Source organism: Hippocampus comes, unplaced genomic scaffold (assembly GCF_001891065.2).
Source record: "Hippocampus comes isolate QL1 unplaced genomic scaffold, H_comes_QL1_v1.1 scaffold1, whole genome shotgun sequence".
Taxonomy (NCBI): Eukaryota; Metazoa; Chordata; class Actinopteri; order Syngnathiformes; family Syngnathidae; genus Hippocampus; species Hippocampus comes.
Genome location: NW_017805010.1, coordinates 2139601 through 2149709, shown reverse-complemented (window position 1 = coordinate 2149709; position 10109 = coordinate 2139601). Strand labels below are relative to the sequence as shown.

The window sequence follows — 10109 nt, the reverse complement described above, 5'->3', positions numbered from 1 at the left end:
TACCACTTTTTTTCAGATTCATACCAGTATGAGAACTCAACTCTTGAGTTGTCACCAATACAGATAATAAATACCGATACCACAAATAGTTTTGAGACATAATTTTATTGAGTGACGAATAATTTTAAAGATTACATAGAATATAAAGACGATAACACAGCACATTTTTCCTTTTTCTATTTTCCTTGATCTATTTTCTATTATCTTTTCCCCCATTTATTCATAAAATATATATTTTGTAAAGACCATACAATAAATTGAATTAAAATAAATTAATCAAATTAAATACAGAAAGTCTTTCACCACTGCCATTTAACCACAAACACAAGTTTGTTGTCCTGTTCTGTCCTGAGGCAGCGTTTAATTCAACTGTGGTGTCTCCGCCTTAACACTGGGTGGCACTCACATAGAGACGTACATGACAAGGGCATATTTTACCCATTGGTGTTGAAGTCAATTTTGGTGAAAAGTGAGGCTTTGGGAGATGCGAGGTTTCCACCCGACGTCAGCAAATATATCATCTATTTATTTCTATACAATTTGCCCTTCACATATGCATACATATTATCTATTATTCATGTACAGTTGCCACACATACACTATTGACTGATGTTTATTCTGCTCTTTATTACTGCCTGGTGATCTGAACACATACATGGATATGTTAAAATTTGGTATTATTGTTGATGTTTGCTGCTACTATCGATTTTCCTGCTAAAACATTGGAATTGCTCAAATCTTTATTCTAATATTCAAAATCATCATTCATGTTTTATTGTTTACGTCCTTGCTGTTGTTGCCCAGTGTTGACGCTTGTGTAGTTATTTTGTATTTTGGTCCCAACTGCCATCGGGTTGTTGCAAATGTTCAGTCAATGTAAACACTGACATTGTTAAAGACATAAAAATACATGTGAACAGAAATAAAAAAAAAAAATCAGATGTACGCACTAAATCGTAATTGGGCACTGGGACGTGCAGTGTTACTCCAGTCTGGGCAATGAAGCAAAGGAGTGGCAGACATGACGGAGGCCTGCGTCTATACTTATGGCTCTAACTGTCTCTCTTTGGAGTTGTTGGCCCGGCAGAGTCGGGGAAACTGGGACGACACACAATCCCCAGTGCTTTACATCCTGTGACGGCATGAGGGAGCAGCAGTCCAGACGTGCCACCCAGAGGAAGCTCATTCAAGCCACAGTGATGTCATTCTTTCAGTCACGACCCAAAGCTTGACAGCGTGACAGAGTGGAACATGCATTTTCTGGTAAAGGGAGATTTTTACCCTCAGCCCATGCCAGGGAAGCTGGCATTTCCGCCTCTTTTTTTTTTTTTTTTTTTTTTAGAAGAGAGCTGAAAAATCCCAAATTCGAGGTTATACACTGCCCCCTATTGATTGGAAAAAGTGCTTGAAATTGCTCGGCTTGCAGCTGGAGCTTTTATAATTGAGTAGGTTCGAAAGGTTTGGGGCTTCCACATCATCATCCCAACTGAGATGGTCTTACAATTATAAAACGGAGGCTAAACAATAGCCGAGCCAATTTTCTCAATCCCACATGTATCGGAAACAACATGAAGATCTGATTAATTAGATTTTGCCGCCTGCATGCTACAGAGACAACCGAGCTATGACATGAAAATTGACCTATTTGCAGGGGAAGGGGCACTCAAAAGGTCAATATTGAAAAGTCCTGCTTTATGCGAAGACCTTGCGATGGTTCCGCGACTGGCTGGCTCGCTAGCGTGGCATGGAACGGCACTCATGAATAATGCATGGGGACATCTGCCACCCCTGAATTATAGATCTGTGCCGTCCAAGCATATGGGGGAAAAGCCCAGTGAGCGCTAATGGCCAACTCCCCGTGACAAAATATGGGTTAGAGACACGTGAACGATAGTCGGGTCGTGCAACCTTTCAGTCATGTGACTGCAAGATGGACTGTAAAAGTGATTATTTACATGTGAGCCGACACGTGTAATATGTATGTGTGTCGGCACTGCTGCAAGTCTCCAGTAAATGAGCTCATGCGATTCCAGTGTGTCAGCGTTGTGTAGTGGATCCTTGCTCGCTTACCGTCCCGCAGAAAAGCCACAGTAGCATTTCCACGCCACGCTATATTCTATATTCCACGTTAATTCTTTCACACAGTGAACCATCGGGCTTCGTTTTTCTTAACCAAACTGAACTGAGTAAATTGATGGAGCTGAAAAGGAACCTCACAAGCCCCCCCGGCTAACAAGCAATGGCTGAAGTCTTTGAGTCTTTCATGCAGGCTTCCTCCACTGAAGTGCAGCTGCTTGAATATTCTATACTTTAGAGGAGTGCGGCGAAATTAAAGCGTGTGTTGGGGGGGGGGGGGGAAGGGGGGGGGTTGTTGGCATGCATTTTCTTTCGGCCCAGCTGAGCAGGAGGCCCGGTCTAGAAGAGACCACTTCGATCACTGCCTTTCACTGCAGGATTATCCTCTTATCAGCGCCGTAAAAGCCCGGCTAAGAAGCAGTGGTAATTAGCCCATCTTTAATTAACGAGCGCCTCGTTCCAAAGCCACCCACGCCCGTGTCGGCTTCCGTTTGGAAGGCGGTCAGCCCAATATCAAGATGAGCAGACTTAATCTTGTTTTTTGTAGGAGTAAGAAAGAGTCAACGCGTAGAAAGAGGTCAAAGTTCATTTTCGGGCGATGAGCAGTCACACCAGAAAGAGGATCCCACGTGAATAAGCAAGTCTTCTCTTGATCTGCATGTTTCAAAAAGGGTCTCCTACCAAGCCTGTAAGCTCCACGTTTGCTGTGCAGGCGCATGCAAAGTGTGTTTCGCTTCCATTGTGTGAATGGATTAGTGCAGTCAAATGATGCAACGACTGACCATCACTCAATGGGAACCAGGTGAAAGTGAGGTCCAAAAGTCATCATGAAGTCTGTGACAAAATATTGGCTTAGAGCACAGGTGTCAAAGTCAAGGCCCGGGGGCCAGATCCGGCCCGCCACGTCATTTTATGTGGCCCGCAGGAGCAAATCATGTGTGTCAACTTTCATGATCCTTGCTGAAAACTGTACCGAAATTTCAAATTGCCATGGGTAATAAATAACATTGAGATTTTGCATTGGCCTTCCGAGGGAAGCCGTAACTTCGAAGTGGCCCGCGACAAAAAATGAGTTTGACACCCCTGACTTAGAGCATCTCATACTAATATTTTATGCAATTTAAAACTGTTACCAGTTGCTCACTCCAACACATTTTCAACAATGACAGATTTAAAAAAAATTTCACATGCTTTTTTAATGTCACACTTGCTGGTTAGGGAGGCACTCCGGACATTTAACAATTTGTTCCTCACAATTAAAATCCATTTTCCATAATGTGTCCCCTTAAAGACACTTGGACATATTCAAAGTGGAAACGACTTTGGGTGTGCCAAAGTACTTTCTCCCGAATTACCAAGCGTTTCTATGTCAGCTCTGTGAATGACTGAGTGTTTTTCTATTAAGTGAGGTTTATTTTGGTCGGCACCTCCTTCCTTTTCCCATTTCCGATCGCTTGTACCTTACTGTAAAGAACGTTGTTTTGGATCATCGATGTCATACATTTTGAGTCCATCTGTTTGTGCTCTACTCAAGACAAGAAGCAGCTCTAACTGAAGCTGCAGACTGCTAGTTTCTCGCGCTAGTGTCTAGCTAGCGACATGCCGAATGCCAAGCTGCCGAGCTCACATGTAATCAAAAGGGAAGGTGGTTTATGTCTGTTATGTTTTCATGTTTTGCATTACAGTAGGGTCTGAGATCGTGTTCTGCCAAAGAGGTTCCGCTGAAAGGATGCTTGGCGCCACCTATGGCAGGAGGGCGTACTTATTTCAGCCAGTAAGTGCATTCCCGCTTCCATCACATACTTGGATATGAAAGGACTAACAATGCCCCTTCTCGTCATTGGGGGAAATCAAGCCACCAGCGGCAATCTTGGTTGATCGAGGTTGCCAAACTCCCGAAGCACATGCAAACCTGAATACATTCATTTCTCTGCACCGTTTTCACCTTAATTTGCATCTCCACGGCGAAAATACCACCCTGTATGGCAGTGAGGTTGCACAGGAGTCTGGTGGAAGCGCTACATAGAAATTTACTCCTTAAGTATGCTCGTTAAGAATTTTCTCTTCTAAGGTATATCTGTGAGTGCTTCTTAAAGATTCGTCTGCATCATGTTGTCAGAAGCATTAACAATTCAATGAAAGCAAAGCCCACGGGGATTAAATTTGCACCAAAATGTTAACCTAACCTTTGTCGGCCACATCTCATGATACTGAGATCATATACTGTGAGTGGTCGATCCAAACGGTGGGGTTCATTCATACAGGGACCCGAGCCTAAAACACTCACTTAATGTTGTCAGCTGAAAAAAACAAACAACATAAGTAGTCAGGAACAGTGGCAATGTAAGATGGCTGCCCACTGGCTTCAGCTATGGGGCGGGGGCTCCTATTGTTAGTCCACTGATAAATACTTTCATATCTCCCATGCACATATGCTTGAACAACACAAGAAACCAAATTTGAGTTATACCGACAGCTCGCCTAACCTTTAAATGTAAAGAGACTGATGGTAGAAACTCAACATAACATGCCACATTTAATTCCTGCATGAGTGGTGCACTCATTGCCGCATGCTAAAAGAAACCAAGCCACAAGGTCATGAGAAGGAGAAAACAGGGACAACGTGACGGCTCGAGACAAAAAGTGCTAAAGGGAGGGCTGGACGCAGAGCTGGCCCGGACCTGGCACAGACGAGAAGGGGGGGTTGCGGAGGGGCGGCGTGGGGACGGCCCCAGCATGCATACATTAGCAGTGCTTAGGCGCACTAATTGCTTCTCACTTAGACAAATCTCCTGCAAATCACGACTGCGCCGCCAGCACTGCCCAGGCCCCCCGGGAAGTCGAGACGGCAGGCAGGCGGGCGGGCGGGCGGATGGAGCGGCAGGCAGAGTGGGAGGAAGAGGCGGAGGAAAAGGAGGGGATGGCGGTGGCGGCGAGTGGAGCGTGTGTTGCAGAGGCGCCTCGGAGCAGGATGGGGGAGGGAGGATGCTCCCTTGAGAATGAGGAAAGAGAGAGAGAGAAAGAGAGAGAGAGAGAGAGAGAGAGAGCGAGAGAGAGAGAGAGAGAGAGAGACCCAACTCCAACTATTGTCCTGTCTTTCTCTCTCTCACTATAGTCAAATCTATATGCACCATCCCCAAATTTCTTCCACCCGTTGTACAGAAGCCACGCCACCAACAAAGCTCCCCTCCCCCCCGACCCCCCCGTCAAGCACACACACACACACACACAATATCCCCCTCCTCTCTGATCTCACCCCTCCTCTCTCTCTCTCTCTCTCTCTCTCTCTCTCTCTCTCTCTCTCTGTCTTTGTCTCTCGCCCAACAGAAAAGTAGAGGAAAGATGAAACTCTACAGGGTGCGGGTGGGGGCAGGGGGATGTTGATGGGGGACGCGGGAGAAAATCAATAAGACAGATGGATAGCCGGATAACAGGGTCCGGCATGCTTCAGCGGTGAGGCAATCCAGAGGGTGCCCACACAACTTCCACATAGACAGAGGCGTAGACAAAAACAGGACGCGGGGAAGAGTGAGGTGATCAGCCTCAGGAAGACGCCGTCATCCGCAACATGCGAGGACAAAGACACGCACACACGTGCATACACACAAAAACACAAGCACAAGGGCATACGCATGCAATGGTGAAACTTAATCACAAATATCAAGAAGTAATGCACAACATAGCATGTGATGGCAAAAGCCTGGCACATGCATACTGATTTTTTTTACATCAGAACAGATTTTAAAAAATGTGAGCCACACCACACAAGATGAGGGCAAAATGGCCCAACTTTGTGCTGGACATTACAGGACATTATTTCAAATTGACAGCGCATAAAAATTTACACGCACTCAAATCTAAATTCATTCAGATTCCGTTACTGTTTTGATCCATAAGATGTCAGAAAATCTGCGAAAATATTGATGATTGTTTTCCAGAGGAAAAAGAGGAAAAAAAACGTTTGGAAATGATAACCAGTCTGCTTTCATGGGGGACGACAAAAATCTGAAGATATTTACTATTGAGAGGGTGAAATTTTGAGGTTTTGGACAATTTTAAACAAAGAGAATTGAACAACAGTCCTCTAGCTTTATGCTTACATAATGAGAAACGTAGATCTGGGGTGCCCAACTTTTTTGACCGAAGATTTACTTTTCAAGCAGCCTACCACTTCCGATCAACCCGTGACAGCATGTGCACGCATACACATGCGCACATATGCACGCCACAATGAGCAACAGACATAACGGACGCTAACATGAACGAAACTGAAAATAAAGTGGATACAAAACAAGACTGACATGGTCCGAATGCTATTTCGTCGCTGAGCAGATCAATTATATTACATTCAAAACTAGGCTGGGTGAAGATCCAGAGCCCCTTTCAAGCAACTCCACCGTCTGAAACTATTACTATGATGCAGAAACTCCCACATCTCCAGTGGGTGTGGCAACCTTGCTATAATATCAAACCCAAAAGATAAGCAGATCTGCACTGAATTTTGTTGGACGATTAGCAATAGCTAACATCCATAGCTTTCCACACTCTTGAATGCTGGACCCTTGTGGGGGAAACGTCCCATTTCGGGACATTTGTGTCTTCGCAAGATTTACCCTTCAGCCCACAAGGGTGTTGTTGAGTGGCAGTGGTGGGAGAGTGGGTGTTTGTGTTTGGTGTTGTCTCCGCAGATATAAATGGTTTTATTGTCTTTACGGGTACTCATATTTTCCCCACATTTTGGACTCTGTGGTAGAGGCATGCCAGTCATCAAGATGAAGAAATCACACCCCTTTTCCACCCCCAAAAAACTTGGTCATTGCTGTGCGTAGTTGGGGCTTAACAAATTCTTACGAAGAATGTTTTTGGTTTTTTCCACCGGCAAAGAGCCAAGTAGGCACTACGTCATTACGTCATCGTAAAGCATCCAATTGTCACTGCTTACGTTGATGTTGACCCAAGAGTTAACCCTAACCCTGCGCTATTAATAATAACGGAACTTAGCATAGAATCAATAATACTTGTATGTAGTATTTAACAGGCAAGGATATGCAATCAGCACACGCTTATACCTTTCTTTATCGTATGAAAAAAAAAGACATTTATGAGCTGTTCTTAAAATTATGCTGAGCTAGTTTTGTTTCCAGCTCAAAATAGTTTCTTATTCAGGACCAATCTGAACCGGAAATCAACTCTCATTGCGTTAAAAAGGCTGATTTGTAAAGTGGGGTGGTGGGTGGTATCTATCATCCAAGTGAATTGTTCATCAATCCAAATAATGTTTGACCTGTCTGAACCACAAGGGTGAGGGACTTGCAGATTCAATGTCGTTTAAAAAAAAATTATAAAAAATGAAGTTCAGCACGGACTGTGATAATGAATACAAAGTCAAGTGACAGGAACAGGATCAAAGAAGTAAGATCTACAGTAATACAGTATAAATAGCGCCATCTGCTGTGTTTCCTTGCTTTTTCTCTTCATGCCATGCAACAAGCATGAACACGTTTGACAGTGGCGCCATCAAGCGACAATAAACCTACAGCTCACCTCATTGCTGCCATGATCGTTCATTTCCCATCTGCTTGAAGTTCCACCCCTAAAAGCGGTAGTAAAGTCATAATTAGAATATTAGTTTGAGAAATGCAGAGCCCCATACATCACATGAAGAAAACTGTGACGACAATGAAGATATAATGTGTGCATAAAATGCTAATTTGTGGCCACTAGATGGTTATAATGTGCGCGTGAAATACTTCTTTGTGGGTTTAGTTAGCATCATCCCCATGAACAACAGCAAAACATCGAGACCCAAAAGATCCCATGCCACATGTTTTCCTTATCTGATAGTCTTTAAAACTATAGAGTCTTTGAGTGAGAGCAAGACTAAGCGAGTGTGACGAATGTGTGGCTAATGCTATTTGCTCTTCCTTCTCGTGGATGACGTGGACCGTCCACACATACAGAAGCACAGTCGTGCCGTGTGTAATTTTATATTGAACCTCTCGCAAATATTACACCGTCACTATGGCTCATTTTATTCTTTCCAGAAACGATCAAATACGATTGAATATGTTTGTCTTTAGTTTTAAAACAGTCTAACGTTCGCCGACTTATATCAGTCCCTGGTGGTCTAGTGGTTAGGATTCGGCGCTCTCACCGCCGCGGCCCGGGTTCGATTCCCGGTCAGGGAACTTCTTTTGTGGCAGCCGTGGCAAATCAGACATTTGAGTCATCCCATGAAGGTTGGAAACGGTAACAGCAGCTCAATTCAAACTCAGAACTAAACCTGACAAATAGATTTACATGTTTTACGTTGGGGTCTGTATAAGGCAAGTAAAAATCTGTTTTTTCGGCAGTCTACCTCCAAGCTTTTCTGAATCTGAATCTGAAAAAGCTGGAGTACGGTGTGTGCCCTCACATTTGTACGTGTATAGAGTGGGAGAAAAAACAAGGGCGGGAGCCTGTGCGCGAGCACGCGCGCGCACACGCACACGCACTGTATTCCAGGTTGGAGGCAGCCACAAAAGATGTTCCCTGACCGGGAATCGAACCCGGGCCGCGGCGGTGAGAGCGCCGAATCCTAACCACTAGACCACCAGGGACTGATATAAGTCGGCGAACGTTAGACTGTTTTAAAACTAAAGACAAACATATTCAATCGTATTTGATCGTTTCTGGAAAGAATAAAATGAGCCATAGTGACGGTGTAATATTTGCGAGAGGTTCAATATAAAATTACACACGGCACAATTGTGCTTCTGTATGTGTGGACGTTCCACGTCATCCACTAGAAGGCAGTGTCTGCTAAATTCTACTTTGTCAACCAACCCTGGATGAAGCGACGACACACCCAGTCTTGCAGTTACAGAGGGGTAGGCAAACTTTTATCAAGGGCCACATTTGAGTTTTAAAACGCATAGATGGGCTGCTCCATTTGAAGACGAGGTGAAATAAAATAAATTCAAATGTGTCGGTAACGTGTAAAACCGTTTATACAACTTCCCAGTTTCCCCATAATTCCACCCAAAAGTGAAAGAAACATTCAACATAAAAACACATTCAATCGTATTTCTCCCTCCGAATTCAAACAAGCAATGCAGTTAATTCAAAACATCTTGGTTACTATTTTCACACTAAAATAAAAGTAAAAGCGGCGGAATTGTTCAGTGGCGGCTGGATAGCTCAGTTGGTAAGGCACCGGTTTGGCGTACGGCAGACAGCGGTTCGAATCCCGCTTGTGGCAATATGAGCACTTAACATCATCCAGTGTGGGTCCTTGGGCAAGACCCTTCACGCTAATGCCTCCCTAATACAATGATGACAGACAACAAAAAGAATCACATGCCGGCTCAGACGTCGCCCGGCCAAACAAGGTCTGCGTCAGGTGCTGGGGAACCAGAGCACCTTGATGAAAAATGGGCTACTGGAACGAAGCGGAGATGGGTGAGATGCGATAACATCGTTCTGTTGGAATGCTACTACTCAAGCAACCCAAGACAGAGGGGTTACATGCAGAGAATGCGGGCTGAATGGTTACTTCGAAACCCACAGTCACGGTTGACCATGAAACAACTAGTGGCTCAGTGTTCCAGCATCCACAAACGGCAATTGCTGTCACAACTTGAGATTGATGAGGTACAACGCAGATTCCATGGTGAAGGGCCCGAGGAGGAGGTTATACCAGAGATTGGGAGGGAAGCCCCAGTGAATGCAGATGATGAGATTGGAAGGCCAGCCCCAATGAATGAAATGCTAAGCGAGGCAGCGACTGACCTGAGAGCTAAGATCATGGCAAAAATGAAGACGGGGCAACCTAGAAACCAACTACAACGGCTATGTGAATTTGAAGTACCACCTGAAAGTCTCATGGAAACTGTGAATGCAGCACTGAGGGCGATCCCTACCGTAACGATCACGGAAACCAATGAGCTGATATACGCTTCAGCATCAGTGATCCTGGAGATGCTTGGCAACCATGAGAGCCATGAGATATGTGATCCACCATGGAAAAGACGGTTGGAGGCTGAGATCAAGGC

At 44.6% G+C, this 10109-nt stretch overlaps 2 non-coding genes across 2 annotated transcripts; one reads left to right on the top strand and one right to left on the bottom strand.

Moving 5' to 3' along the window:
* The first annotated feature begins 8192 nt into the window (after window positions 1–8192).
* trnae-cuc (transfer RNA glutamic acid (anticodon CUC)) lies at window positions 8193–8264 on the top strand. Its single transcript has one exon. It is a non-coding gene; the product is annotated as a tRNA-Glu (tRNA).
* A 339-nt stretch (window positions 8265–8603) lies between these two features.
* On the bottom strand, window positions 8604–8675 carry trnae-cuc (transfer RNA glutamic acid (anticodon CUC)). Its single transcript has one exon. It is a non-coding gene; the product is annotated as a tRNA-Glu (tRNA).
* Between the last annotated feature and the right edge of the window lie 1434 nt (window positions 8676–10109).